This window comes from Sipha flava, unplaced genomic scaffold (genome assembly GCF_003268045.1).
Source record: "Sipha flava isolate LNK unplaced genomic scaffold, YSA_version1 178_pilon_pilon, whole genome shotgun sequence".
Lineage (NCBI taxonomy): Eukaryota > Metazoa > Arthropoda > Insecta > Hemiptera > Aphididae > Sipha > Sipha flava.
In genome coordinates this window covers 493039-509434 of record NW_020272126.1, presented here as the reverse complement: position 1 = coordinate 509434, position 16396 = coordinate 493039, and the positions used below count along the sequence as shown (strand labels likewise).

At 29.7% G+C, this 16396-nt stretch overlaps 1 protein-coding gene and 1 pseudogene across 11 annotated transcripts in view; one reads left to right on the top strand and one right to left on the bottom strand.

Moving 5' to 3' along the window:
- The window catches only part of LOC112680628 (amphoterin-induced protein 2), a 355883-nt gene that overhangs the window by 63796 nt on the left and 275691 nt on the right, over positions 1 to 16396 (bottom strand). The window lies entirely within an intron of this gene.
- On the top strand, positions 12520 to 15151 carry LOC112680631 (annotated as a pseudogene).

Here is a 16396-nt window from a genome sequence, read left to right as displayed (position 1 = left end):
GTTGCGTGACCAAAACTACACATCTCGATCTTGCAACTTGATGCCGTATGATTTTTTCTTATAAAGATACACAGTAAGTCACGAGTTTACCAGAACAAAGTTCGAAATGTCTTGGAATTCAAGAAAGAAATTTATCTTGTCCTCAATGAACTTGATGGGGCAATGTGTTATCTAGTGATGGTAAATTTTACGGAAAGAATAATTGCCTGTAGGGTTAGTAAAGAGAGTCACATGTTCGATATTGTTTTTCATTGTTGAACCTTAAATTTTCCCGAAGAGATTAAGTAATAAATTTATTTTGTAGCAGATTTAAATCCTGCGTTCTTTTTGAAACACCCTATATAACGTAATTTTTAAGAGTCATTCATTACATTTAAAGTTAAATCTGATATCCGTATAAAATATGATAACGCATAAAACAACAACAAAGTTTAAAAATATAATTAATATGGATATAACGCAAGGGGACGTTTAAAAATTACTCGTATCGATCAGTCGAAAAAATGTCTTTTTTTTTTTTTTTGATTTAATAAAAGTTGTACGGTTATTTTGAGACTTGAGTTTTATTTTAAGACAGTAACAAGTTCTTATAAATTACAGGAAGGGGTGATGATTCTTTTTAATATTACATTTTTGTATTAATAAAATTGTGGTCGATGACTGATTATACGTACACTTCATGGTTCGCTGGAATTATGAAAAATAATGGGATAATTTTTGTTTTTTGTACGATCACACTGTTCTAAATCTATCCAAAACCTAATTTATAGCATAACGAATTTAAAACGAAATAAAAAATAATGAGGTGTCCAAACGGTTCATGAGTCTGAAAAAATTAGTCTTTTGGAAATTATAAAAAATTGGAGATTGCAAACTATACTGCAAGTGTAGGGGTTATTTTATCGTCCATCGTTCCATTCTGTTTGAATATTCAAATCAAGACTGGATCCGTTTATTCACCGACGTACAATGTCACGAATATATCCACGATACATTCAAATGTAATTCTCTGGTGAATTTTTTTAAATTTTTCTATTTTTTATCTTTTTTGTTTCTTCTGGATATATACTGGGATTTTGAACGCAATCCTCTTGCAGCACAGGGTACCAAAAATCCAATGTAAATATACGTTTTAATTGGTAATGATTTCATTAGCAACAGTATAGCAGACGCTTATAACGGCTATATTTTGCAATTGTTTGAGTAAGTTAAAGTATATATATATTTGGATTATGTAGACATATAATTACTGTACGGTCAACGACGTGGTAGCGTAGCAGTCCGACGGACTTTGAAACCATTGACTTTATATGAATTCAAACAGAATTTCATTTTATTTACACGATCATTCATTCGTTACACAAAAACTGCAAGTTCGAAGAAATTTAATTAATGAGTTATGGAATACGCTGCAGGAACCCATCGAAATCAAGAAATTAGAATTTACTCGAATTGTACATACCATGGTATTAATGTACGTGATTTTCTTTTTTCGTATATCTGAACTCCTTTACATCATAGCTGCACGCGTTATTAACACTTAATAAAAAATTGAATATCATTAAATAACATGTTATATCTAAAAGCCGTTAGAAATATCGACGCAGTTATTACATGTTTTTGTTTTGGTACAGTGAAGTGGAAGAGGTGACATTTAACACATTACATTTGTATTTTTTATCGTTTATTTTAATTTTATAAAATTAAAAAACAGCACCTATTTTTGCCTAATTCGCTAAGATAACTTTAAAAAAATTGCAATTGAAAACCCAATGATTAATCATCTATGGAAAAAAAAATGACATCTACAGATATATGTTTACATTGAGACATTACTGCGGTGTGCATGTATCCTGTATATTTCGTGTCAATAACGTGTCGTACACCAGTGCTTCTCAACCTTTTTTGTTATAGAGCTCTTCAATATTAATGTAAAACTTTCAAGGCCCCCCTCAATCAAAATCATAAATTATTTTTTTACTGATGATTTACTAAATTTATATGCACTATTTACACAAATAAATTATTAAAATGTAAAGAAAATAAATATTTTTAAATATATTTTTGAAATGTTGTCATATAATTGTATAAAACATGTATAAACAAAAAATAAATTGTAATAACTATAAAGCTATACAAAAATATTCAGTAATAATGTTGATTTGGTTTCAAACAATGGATAGGTTATTAATAATAATAATATGTGACGGTTGAGATTGCATACTTTCGCATAACATATTTATGTCAGGTATGATATTTGAAACTGAAATTCGCAAGTTTTTCTCTAAAGACTATTGTGAAATGCATAATCTATGTGTTTCTTATAATTTGAAGTTTTGAAAGTGCAGTTTCTAAAGCTAAAGGTATTAATATAAGTAAAGCCGCTTTCAAATTACAGGATACTCTTGCTGTCGTCTTAACCAAAATTTAGTAAGTATTAATATTAATAATTATCATTATTGTAACGATCATTAGTTCCTATCCGCTACGAAGATTCTCGACCATTCCATGATTGCTACAATTATTATTATTATTAATTTAGTAATTTATCTTTCATTAAATTTGGTTTCAAGAATTTTAAATTAAATAAATATTTCATGACCACCCAGTTGTATAACCACGCTTTCCAGGTTGAGAAGCACTGTCGTATACTATAATTTTATATATTGTCTATTTATTTGTACATGCAAAAACGTCTTATGAATCTATTTTTATTTTTTAATTTCTAGCGAACACGGAATATTCCATTCCTTGTGGTGTATAATGTGTTCAGAGTTCGGTGCATTATGCGCAACAAAAATCATAGTATACACAAATCGGACGGCGTTTAGTGACGTTAGATTCGTGGGATCGCTCTGGAAGAACAAACGAAACCACGTGTAATCGTTTAAATTAAATAATAATCAATGTTTGATGAAGTCTGTGCGCTGCGTTAAACCGCTACGTAAACGGAACGTATTCGTAAATGCGTATACTGTTTTACGTGAAACGGTTCGGATGCGTTTTGCAGTGGAGAACGGACGGACGACGACATTGGTTTTTGGCTTCGAAACCGTGGTGCGTTCGCCAATGTATAAATCACTGCGAAAATAACGGTGGAGCCACCACCGATTTAGAACGGGGTAGTGTGTACATAATAATAATAAATTTTCTCGTGCACCAGCCCCTCACGCACGACCCACGGCTAATAGTCGGCGCACATGATAATAATATAAGTGTTTGCCCGGGAGATACCGTACAAAGGTGGTGCGGGTGCATTATAAACGACGTGACATTATTCAACGCGTGCGCGTACAGCGGTTGAACAACAATAGTACGAGTTTTTCGGATTCTTAAGTGTTCCCCGAGACGTTGTCAGGTTAATCATATAATGATATTATATTGTTACACAGACTGCGATTATTACGTAAACAGATGGGTTGAACACGACGACGATGACTCGGAAATATGTTCGAGAATATATTTGAAATGTCTAAACGCGAAAAATAAAATCTAACAATACATTTTACAATAACATTTTCTCACTCTCTCTCTCTCTCTCTTTCTCTCATTTAAAATCATAGGATATCAATCGTACCCCATTAACTCAATTTTTATTTTAATCTAATAGACTATGAAAATTAATAGTTTTGAGCTCTAATGTATTATTTTTAACTTAACTTTATTTTTATTTTTATTTTTATTAGGAATATGTTTGAAAGTATAGAAAGAGGAAATCGAAGACGTGATACACAGCAGATTTTCAACTTTTTTTGTTCCAGTCATTTTTTTTTCTACAAATTTTACTGTGGAGACGTGTATGTAAATTGGCAAAGCTTAACCCTTTAAACACCAGTACCCAACACCCCTCAATAATGTATTACCCTTTTTTCCGTTTGTTATTTTTAAATTATAATAATTATGATACCCAAATACTTATATTGCATAAAATATGCATGCATAGTTATTTATCTTTAATAAGCATTTTAAATATTTTTCCACTGAAGTAATTTAGAACTAAGAATTATATTTAGTACTTTCATTCAGTTTTATTAATAAAGTTTATTATATAACATACAGATAAAAACTATTTAACCGAATAAATTGGTTAACATTGTTTTTTTTTCTTTTAAATTAAATTTTAGTATTTAAATAATTGATTTTTTATTAACTTTCTCAAATATATAGTATCACATGATATATGTATTTGTATATATTGTATTAATTAAAAATAGTGTACGAAAATTAGATAATAGTTAAAAACATTACATCGCATTACGCAATTAATATAAGAATAAGAATTTTGCTGATCTAGTCAGTAAAACACTAGTATATAAAAGAGTTCGATCTGTTACTCGGAGACTTACTAATAATTTGTGAATCGTAAAGACTAAAGGTCTAAGACTAAATGGTTTTCTCTACATTTAACACAACGTGGAGATTGGTGGCAAAAGTTAGTGTGATAATAAGCTTGATAATCATGGCATTGTGGAGGGGAGAGTTTTTTCCTGGGCAGCTCAATTTTGATTCTGGTGTGAAGAAGCAAATCTAATTTAAGAATATCACTGTTATTATCAGCAAATTTTAGATCAATTCGAAAAAGAAGTAAAGGTTTTTTAGTGGTATGATGTACAATATTAAAGACTCGAATAACTTCGTGGCCAATATAAAATAAGCTGGCTTGTATGTCTTCATAGCAGTGAACGGGTAGAGGTGCCTAATAAATATAGCATATGGTTTCAAACTATTAGATAGGTATGTGTGGAAATTTATCTGTTCATTAGTGATAAGATAATTATAAACTAGATTTTTATATTTGGGGTATTTTTAACATTAATACCCGAAGGAATGATAAGGTCGAGTAAGGATTTCTTGAGCGTGTAAAATAGAAAGGAGGTGCAAAATAAAAAAAAAATTCTTTTGCTTGGAGTGATTTCCACGTGTCTGGGCAAAGCGTTGCACTGGACATTGGAAGATGTTGCGATAACGGGAGGGTTATACACCTCCTGATCGAAAATGTTGTCCTCAAAGAGTGAAGCAAAGCGATTCGGTGTGATGAATACTTTACTTTGGTTGCCGCTAGATTTTGTGGGTGAAGATGATGACAAAGAGGATAAATTGCGTTTCGAATTATTCCGAGACATGTTTTGATTAATAACATTAGATTAGGCTCATTAGTGTAGTGTACAAAAGATAACGGACAAACGAAAATGACGTCTGTTCATGTTGAACGATAAATGTAAACTGAACAAAATATTTTATATCAAATATTAATTGAAATAAATTATTGAATTAAATTCATAAAGAAAAGGTGACCATCGTGACTTAACTGATTAAAATGAATACGATAGGTACTAGCAGAACTATGCCGGAAGTAGTGATAACCATCAGTTGTCGTATTACTGCAATATAGATATTCGATAACGTGTTGATATTTCTTGACGAAAATACAATTTCTGTGATATACTTAAAAAAGTACACAATCGTAAAATATAGAGAATTTAATAAGTTAATAAATCGGGTGCAGTTTACACTATACCTTTAACATAGATAAAAATTTGGGTGCAGTTTACGTATGCCCAACAGCGTACGTATAACTTATAATTAATAATCAACACAAGTTAACACAACGAGAACAATCAAGAGGAGAGTATCATAAGACCTTTAAGAACATCAAGAGCATTCAAAGTCCACCAGAGCATCTAAAGTTATTCCAGAGCATCCAATGTCTATCTACAGGACTAATCAAAAATAAAGGAAACAAAATGTCAAGTATATTAATATTTGGCTGTGATTATTTAGAAATAAGTAGTAATTATATTGAAATAAAATACTTAGAAGTGGTAGTAAAACTGAAAATGCTAACGACACAGTAAATACTTAACTAACTGAACCAATAGTTTAGATGGATTAATATATTTAAATAAATCTTTTATAGAAAAAATAACAATAAATCTATTAAATTTTGAAACGGCAATTTATATGTTATAACGGTATACCGACATATAATGGAGATAAAAACTAATCTTTAACCGCATTCGTGAAAAAGTGTGGATTTATATTTAATCATGTTGATCAGACAATTAAACCGGCAATTCTAGAGGCACTGATTACTAATCTAATGGGAGACGTATTTGAAATAGAGAATATAAACACGATCAATACTTTTATTGAATAAACAAATCTTTTAAGAAAATCTTTCGATACTAAATATTCAGTAAGTTATCTACAAACCCAATTAAATAATTAGAACCAGGGTATAATGAAAATGTAACAAACTATGCAGCAAGGGTACAAAAAGCTTATATAGAATTATCGAGGTCTACTACGAAAGACGAATCCACCGGAAAAGCATTAATAATGAATAAATATATACATAACTATGTTAAAAAATATTTTTGAAGATAAAAACTAAATAAAAAAATAATATAAATAATTATGAAAAAATAAATAAATAATTTTAAAAATAAAAATAATTCGGGAAAAATATATGAAAACTAAATTAAATGTTATGCGTCTTATAAATTCGGTCAAATAATTAAAAATTGCAGAAATAATAAGGAGAATAATAAATATGAAAGTACACGTGTTACAACCGACATACACGTGTATTGCCGTCAACAATTGCTTATCGCATTTTTAGCTTCCGATAGCAATATCCAGCATTTCATCGCAATCAAAAAGGTATGTTATTTTCTTTCTTTTTCTTGATTACGGCCCCAATCAACCATAGTAGGTAAAAATAGTAAAGGGTTTCCCCCCTCCAACATGATGAATGATCCTGACATCAATCCACCCCTCACCACACCCAACTCCTCACAACCAAACGCACAAAAAACCATCACCCCTTCCCAAAAAAAGATGAATCAATAATTTTTAATACAAGATGTCCCACAAATAGAGTCTATTATTGCATTCAACCAAATAACATACATTAAGCATGAGAAACCAATATTTTATATCCAATATAAGCCTCTATTTAGACAAACAACACAAAACTTAACTCACTTATTCAGTTAGTTGATATGTGCAGAGTTTTATCAAAATGCACTAGTGTCTATCCAGGACCAAACGGGATTCCGTATAAATGTATACATTACTTCCCTAGATCCATCTTAAACTCAGTTATTTAAGTATTCAACAAAATATGGTCATCTAGACACATATCGCAAAATCGGACGCACTCCACGATTATTTCAATACTCGAACTAGAAAAAAAAATTGATGTTAAATTGTATAGACCAATTTTACTTCTGAATACCTTGGCAAAGATACCAGAAAAAATTATGGATTCCAGATTCAGATGGTTTCTGGAAAAAAACAATTTTTTTGGTTACCGCCAGAAGAAACACTAATTAATTTCATGATATCCAAGAGAAAATATACTTAACTTTTGAAGCAAAACACATTATGGGTTTAAAATTTCTCGACATTTTAAAAGCGTACGAAACCACATAGCTTCTCCATAATCTAGAAATATTATCACACCTTATCTGTATTGGTAATTTATTCAAATTTTTAAAGAACTTCCTAACCGACAGAACCTTCCAAGTAAAGTGCAACAAAAGACTGTCAAAAATATACGCCCAAAATAACGGCATACCTCAAAACTCCACACTATCAGTCTTCTTATTTCTCTTAGCGATTAATGATATTAATTAATATATAATTTATATATATGATTTTATTATTTTTATTACCTCAAGTTTTAAAATCTCCTGTTAAGTACACACTATACCGACGACTTCAATATATTTTGTAGAGGCATCTACTCAAATAAAACTAAATAAACTTCCTGCAGGATGCAATATCAGCACTTACAGCCTGGACAGTAGTCACAGGTTTCTTAACGAAACATAGCTTGTGTCACCGAAATACACTTAAAGGACTCCGAAATCTTCAAAATACCCGTATACGAAACATATAGAAACGACAGGAAACATACACGCTCCTTAGGAGGAGTAGCAATACTGATTAAAAAAAAACCTAAAAAACAACCAAATAATACTGCCAATTACACTTTAGATGGAAGCAGTAGAAATAAATCTAATAACGGATAAACATGACTTACATATCATATCAGTATACAACCCGCCGAACAAAAAAATTCAAAACACAGACTTGCCCAAGCTTTTCAACAATACCCCCACCATAATCCTAGGTGATCTCAATTCCAAAAACAAAATCTGGGGCTGTAAAAAACAAACCTAAACGGACAAAAATTGTATGAGTACACGTCCGACTTAAACATCATAGTCTCCCCTCCACCGAGTCCAACCTTCCACCGAACGGGAGTAACCCCGGACATATTAGATATTGCGCTAATCTCAAACTTCCCTACAAACTTATACCACAAAGTATTAAACGAACTCGACTCCGATCATGTCCCGGTAATAACAACCCTAAGAACACAAGCTGAATTTAACCCTCCCGCACCAAAACTAATAAACCAGCCAATAAAATGGGAAATCTCCAAAGAAAATATTGACAAAATATTAAAACCAAATAGAAAGTACTCAAATACAAGCAATATAAACTCGGGCATAATACACCTTATAGAATCCACCTAATCAGCGATAAATCTAGAACTAGCCCCACCAAACTACAAAAAATCTCATAATTATAATACACCAATACCTCTTCACATACAAAACCTAATCAAAGATAACATAAGGCACGAAGAATTTGTCAAACACACCGATCACCAGCAGTCAAAAAACGTATAAATCTACTAACAAGAAGAGTGAAATGGGAACTTGATAATCTAAGATATAATTCTTACAAAGCATACATGACAAAAATAAATCCAAACGAATTAAGCCAATGGATAGCTACAAAAAGAATCACTAAACAGCGTGAAACAATTCCCCCATTAAAAAAATGATTATCTAAATATGATACTAATTTTGAAAAATGTGAAATCTTTGCCCAACATTTTTAAAGCTGTTTCACTACTGAAAAAAACCATACAAACCGAAATGAAATAATAAACCTTGAACAAAGAAACAAAGAAAATAAACCAATAGTCAATCCCATTTGCCCATGTACCCCTAATGAAATTCAGCAGATAATAAATAAACTAGCTTATAAAAAAAGTTCAGGACACGACTTAATAACGAATAAAATACTTAAAAATCTCACGAAATAATCACTATCATACACAGCTAGTCTCATGAACTCCTTCATGAGACTAGGCTATTTTCCCGACACACGGAAAATTGCGATCATTATCCCAATACATAAACCAGGGAAACAAAAAAGTTTACCCAAAAGTTATAGACCCATAAGTCTACTCACAACCTTCTCAAAACTCCTTGAAAGAATCTTGCTGCACAGAATTAAACAGTTTTTAAAAATCATACCAAAACATAAATTTGGTTTCAAACCATTTCATTCGACAACCCATCAATTACAACGTACCTCTGAAATAATAGTTAACGGTTACGAAAATAAAAAAATACCACAATAGCCTTTTTAGATATATCACAGGCCTTCGACAAGGTTTGGCATTATGGACTTATTTCAAAAATAAAAATCCTAAACCTACTAAGATACCTTAACAATACACTCCTGTAATTTATAACAAATCGCAACTTTCATGTCAGAATAGGAACAGGCATATCACAAATACATAGAGTAAAGGCTGGTGTTCCACAGGGATCAGTGCTAGGACCATCTCTATTCAACATCTACTGTTACGACATGCCAACGCCACAACACTGCCAGCTAGCTATGTTTGCAGACGACACAGCAATAATAACTCTCTTGATGAACTATCCCTATGGCTTTCAAAATAGAAACTAACACTAAACCCAACTAAAAGCGAAGCAAAAATACTTACACTTAGAAAATACATAAATTCGACTTTACTACAAATTAACAATAAAGAAATCAACTAAAACAACAAAGATGACTTAGTAAAATATCTGGGTCTACATCTTGATAAAAAACTAAGCTGGAAAATACACATTAACAAAAAATTAAACCAAGGGTACACTAGACTGCGAATACTGTACCCTCTATTAAATCATAGCTCTACCATACAAATGCTTTTTACTCCTTTACACAGCAATAATAAGATCATTAATGATCTACGCATGCCCAGTATGGGCATCTGCCTCAAAAACAAAAATTAAGAATTTATAAATCCCCCAAAATAAATTTCTAAGAATAGCCCTAAAGCCCCTTGGTTTATAAGAAACAAACAGCTACATAACGACACAGGACTACCACACCTATCTACCTGGATAACACAACAATTCAAAAATTTCTACGAAAATCTCCACAAAGTCGATGGAGCAATTTACTACAAAATCGGCAAAAGATCTACAAACCTAAGACTCAAACCTCGGCTACTCCAGGATATCCTACTAGATCAATGAAAACACCAATGAAAACATTTTAACCTCAGATTCTGACCAAGACTCATAGTTAACCAAAACTAAAAAATATTGTAAACTGTCAACATTACTGTACACAATTACATACTCAACTATTATATATTATATTATATTTTATTATTTAGTTTTTATTTTATAAATAGTAAAACATTGTAAACATACTTGATGTATTGAAACAATTATATCAATAAATTAAAAAAAAAAAAAACATTAATTTAATAGTCTCAATAAACTCAATAGTTTATAATTTGTAAATTGTATGTATAATTATGTATCCTAAAATGTGAACTATTAAGACAATTTGTATGCCAATGACCATATATGCCGAGGCTTCAATATAATAAAAAAAATTAATTAATTAATCAACATCATAAAAATAAACCTTCAACTTCAGGTACGAATAAAAATGTTAAGTTTTGTATTTACTATAAAAAAAAAAATAATAATAATAATCATACAATTGATGTATGAAGAAAATTAAAATATAAAAAAGAATACTAAAATGATAACGTAGAAGGTCAAACGGTAGATAATTTAAAATCTGAAAATATACGTTATATAACAGATATCGAAAATGATCATATAATAAATAGTGCATGACAATTAATAAAGGATTTAAATCATATATCGATAAGGGATCGAATTTAAACTTAATAAAATATCAGGCATTAAAAGGGAACGTAATAATTAATGTAAAAAAGAAAACAATTTTAAAAGGTATTAATGCATTATCGGTAGAAACTATAGGTTTAACAGAAATTGATATTAATATAAAGGGAAATATTTATAATATAGTATTAAACATTTTGTATATAATCGATTGAATTATTGCATAAACATTTAATTTATTTCAGAGTAAAGTATAAAGTACAAAAACAAATTACTTTTTTAATAATAAAATGAGTTGCTATTTTTTTAATTGTGTTTTTATAAAAAAATAAGTTGATAACAATAAAAGGTCGGAAAAAAAAATACTGTACATCGAGAATTGAGCTAGTGAACCATGCTCAAATGTGTCGGGAAAATATAATAAAATGAGGTCCGTATTACCATCACGGCCACTTTTGAATAATAGTACTAAACCTTGACTGTATTTTGTACTTTTTTTTGCACAATTTTGTACAACCAAAATAAAATTTTGTACACCCACCCAAGCCTGATAATGATACAATCACATATAAAATACTGTATTTAATTTATTTTATTTTTCTCATAAGTTCAGTGTTACGCACTACTGAGTACTTTTTACCATTCTAATCTATTAAGGCTCGGTTTTTCAATCACATTTACTCGTCAGATAACTTGAATTATTTGACAGATAAGAAAAAATTGATAAATTTCAGTTTTTCAATGTCGGGATGGACCTTATTCGATGGATATTGTTACGGATAAGTTATCCGTTACTTTTTGTATTAAATAAATCTTATTCGACGGATAATTAACAGCTAATAACATACAAATGGTTAGTTATCATAAATTATCATATTACTTTAAATATTTAAATATATTTGTGTTTATATACACAATTTCAATTTCAATATACATGGATTTATTTGAAGAGGATGATGATTATAAAACAATTCAATATTTGAACTATTGACGTCGACTGTATTCTGTATACGAAAGAATAAATCATATGCTGGCGTGGTATGACCATGATATTAGGATGAGATTTAGACTTGGAAAAAATGTTATTTATAATTTATTAGTAAAAAAAATATATCCAAAGAACAAAGATCAACAAATTTCACATTTTATGAAAAATAACTTTTATTTTCTAATACGTGACAGTTTTGTAGAGCATTTTCCAATAAAAGTTATTTTTCATAAAATGTGAAATTTGTTGATCTTTATTTTTTGGATATATTTTTTGAGACGTGTTGAAAAAAGAAGTGAATATAAGATATATCGAGCGAAAATCAACACTCAACACGCCACACGATTAATAGTTATTGATTAGTAATTACATAGGGTATTAAGATCACGCCAGTGCACTACCCTATATTACCCGTGATACATTATTATTCTCTAAGTGTCGCCTGATAACAATATTGACCGCTGAAGCGCTAGTTGTGCGTTTGCCTAACTAGCTCTTAAATATCAATGGAAATACGACTCACAAACCACGGGAATAGAATGCGGTCGGATCATAGACAATTATATATGCGACTAATTCATTGTTCAATAATTTAATATTTTAAATTTTTATTATTTTAGATTTTCAGGTTCATTGTTTACTCACTTCTCACGTGTTTTTTTCTTTTTATTGCTATACCACTTTACGTCTTTACCCAACAATCAACATGCCCGGGCATCAGTGTATTGTTCCTGCATGCACATCGAGATATGATTCTTGCGTTGACAAATATCATTTTTTTATGGTCTCTAAATATGATATTAGACTTGCCCAATGGACAAAAGCTATACCCAGAAAGGATTTTATAATAAAACCCAAACAAGTAGTCTGTGAGTTGTATTTTCGAGAAGCTAACATAATAAGGAAAAAAATTATGACTGATACTAGTGGAAAAGTCCTTGCTGAGGTGATTAATTAATAAGTATCTTAATATATTTTAGTTTTATGGATAAATTTAGAAATGTAATTCAGTTATTGATTGAATTATTTTTTCATAACAGTTAGTTATAATAGTTATGTATTACAAGATTATTGTAATGGTGGTACAGCTTGTAACAAAGACCAACTACTAAAAACTTTTTTAATATATAATATTTATAGAAAGTTTTTACTACACACCAGTAGTGCAATCAGGAAATTTTTATGAGGGTGTCTGACAAAATAAACCATCTTAATTTATAATATATATATATCTAGAATATGATATTAATTTACTATTATACATGCCAATAGGGGGGGTCCAGATCTGGTGTCCACCCCCTGGTTGCGCAATTGCTACACACACGCACATATATATACATTTTTTAGTAGCTGAAGTTCCTATTCATTATCTTACATTTTTGTTTGTTGTAGGGATTGTATAAAATACCTAGACTACTCAAAGAAGCAGTCCCTTGAATTTTTCCAAACTGTCCAAAATATCTGACTAAACAACTGAAACTAAGAAAAGCACCACACCACGAAACAGTCCAATAAAAAGGAAAATAATAACTGTTGATACTTTAAATCAATCAAATGAAATTATAGATCTGCCTGAATACATTGAATGTTTTGATAACAACAAACCTAACACACAAAATGATTTTAAATTCTTTTCTTTTTGGACTCTACAAGAAAATTTTAATAGTATAATTCTTCCTACAGCATGGAGTAGACACGATATACCTGAAAAATTGATCATGTTTTCTTGTTACACAATTATAAAAGAAGAAACTGAGATGCTTACTCCTATTATTTTGAAACGAGTTTGTTTGAATACTGATTTAAAGGTGAAGTGTTCAGTGTTAGGTAAAGACATTTCTGAAAAAAATTTTGGCTTACCAGAAATAAATAATATTGGAGTTTTGGAAGACCTTTTAAAGAAATTTGATAATACTAAGATTTGTAAAGGGTACAAAATAAATTCATATTTAAAGTCCCAAAACTCTTATATTGATCCAGTTGGAAATCTTCGACACGTTATGTGCAAATTTATTTTAGAAGAAAAAGATATATGCTAGTACTGTACTTGTGCTATACAAAGTTTAAATCGTAAAATACTTCGGTTATCCAAAAATACCAAAACAACTTCTGAGAGAATTAATAATACCCTTTGTCCAAGAAAACAATCACAAATAAAACGATTACAAATGAAGTAAAAATTAGTCAGGCAGAAGAAAATTCGAGCTGAAACACTGAACAAAAAACTAAAAAATTATATTTTTTATCTACACGACAAAATGTCAGCACTCTCTTCAATAAACCTTGAAGATAGATTAGACTAAAATGTACCATTTAATCAGCATATTTCCTTAACCGAAATTGTTTCTGCTTCAAATGTTAAAAATAAAAAAGGTCGAAGATACTCTGAAAATTGGAGTTTATTATGTATTTTGTTTCACATACGATCTCCTTGTGGATATATATTTTTATTAAATAATGACATTTTACCATTTCTTTGTGTAAGAACAATACGAAGGTAAGTAATTCAAATCCGAAACTTTCTTATCGGGTCTATGGTTTCAAATTTTTATTTTTATACTCTATAATACTTGTATTATTTTATGACACCTTTCATGTGTTGACACTAAATGTGGTTTTGATCCTAAGTTTTTGGAACTATTTGCTCTTCACCTTGCTCAGAAGGATACTTTGATGCGTCACGGAATTTTAATTTTTGATGAAATGTCTACCCGCGAAAGCGTATCTGTAAATTCTAAAAACCTTACCTATACTGGTAAATGAAAATAAATTTAGTTTTTATATTAAGTATTTATATGTTTTTATTCTTTGCATTCCTATTTTAAAATTTTATAGGACTCATTGATTTTGGTGAAGATAGTGATAGTGGAAAATCATTTAATGACAAGGCTAATCATGGTCTTGTGTTTATGTTTGTGCTCCTAGCTGATAATTATGAACAACCAGTTGCGGTATTTGCATCAAAGTTCCAACAAAAGGTTTGGTCATCGCTCAATTGATACTATAAGCAATAACTCTGCTTGAGAATGCTGGAGCTTTTATACATGGAATAGTATGCGATGGAGCTGCACCAAACCGAAAATTTTGGACTGAAATGGGCATAATTGGAAAATATAATGAAGTGAAAAATTGGTTTGAACACCCCATTGATTCCAATTGAAAAATTTTTATCTTCTCAGATACATCTCATTTATTTAAGAACATCAGGAATTGACTTTATAATAAGAAAAAACTTAAGGTTATTGAAATACTATAACAATATATAATTATGTTTATATATTTATATATATATATATATATATATATATATATATATATATATATATATTATAATAAATCATATATTATGTACTATATTTTAGATTTATCACAATGAACCATTAATTAAATGGAACCATTTTCAAATTGTTTATGATCAAAATAAGCTAAATAATGGTCAATTAACAGTTTGTCCAAAGATTTCAGCTTCCCATTTGACTCTGAATAGTTCAGCCAAAATGAGAGTTAGGTTGGCTGTACAGGTAACCTCGTTGTTTATACTCATGACTAGGGAGCTCAAGACTATACTATTATTTATACTTATTATTATTAATATTATTTATGATGTAGGTTCTTAGTAATTCAATGGCAAAGGTCTTGAAGTTCTATCGTCCATATTGCTCTCAACTAAAATATTCTTCTGCAACAGAAGAATTTTGTTTAAAAATTAATGAAACATTTGATGCTTTAAACCGGAAGTTAGTGAATGAAGGAGTTTCTTCTAATTCTAAAGACTATATGGTGTATAATGGTTCTTCTTAAAATATTTTTGGTTAACTTTATTTGATTTACATACATAATATACTTGTTTTATATTACAGTTAGAGATTTAACACTGGAGTTTTTAACCAGTATTAAATCCAATTCCTACTATTTTACGGTAATACCAATTTCCAATGATTGTTTATTCTACAGTCATTAATCCAAACTTATGGGGTATAATTTTAATATATTTTATTAATTAAAAGCTTAATTTTGCATAGACCAATTATTTTTATATTTTATATGCTGCTACATAGAACGCTTGATTGGCAATTGAGACTGGCTTATATAGGCAAATATGTTTATATCATGTAGATTAATTTTAATTCAACTTAACATAAATTGTTGAGAGTGCAAAATTAGTATTTAACAGCTTGGATTTGTTATCTATTTAATATTAATTAAATAGATTGATTAATTAATTTATAATACATTACAATAACTGCTTATCTGTAACCTATATTTACTTAAGAGTATTTTAAATAATAATGTTCATGTTCAGGTTTTAGAAAGTACTCTTAAGTGGTTGGAAAATTGGGAACAACAGGTTCTGAAAAACTTTTAAGCCCTGATTACTTTCTTTCAAACAGCACAGCTGAAGGATTGAGAGTAACTTTAA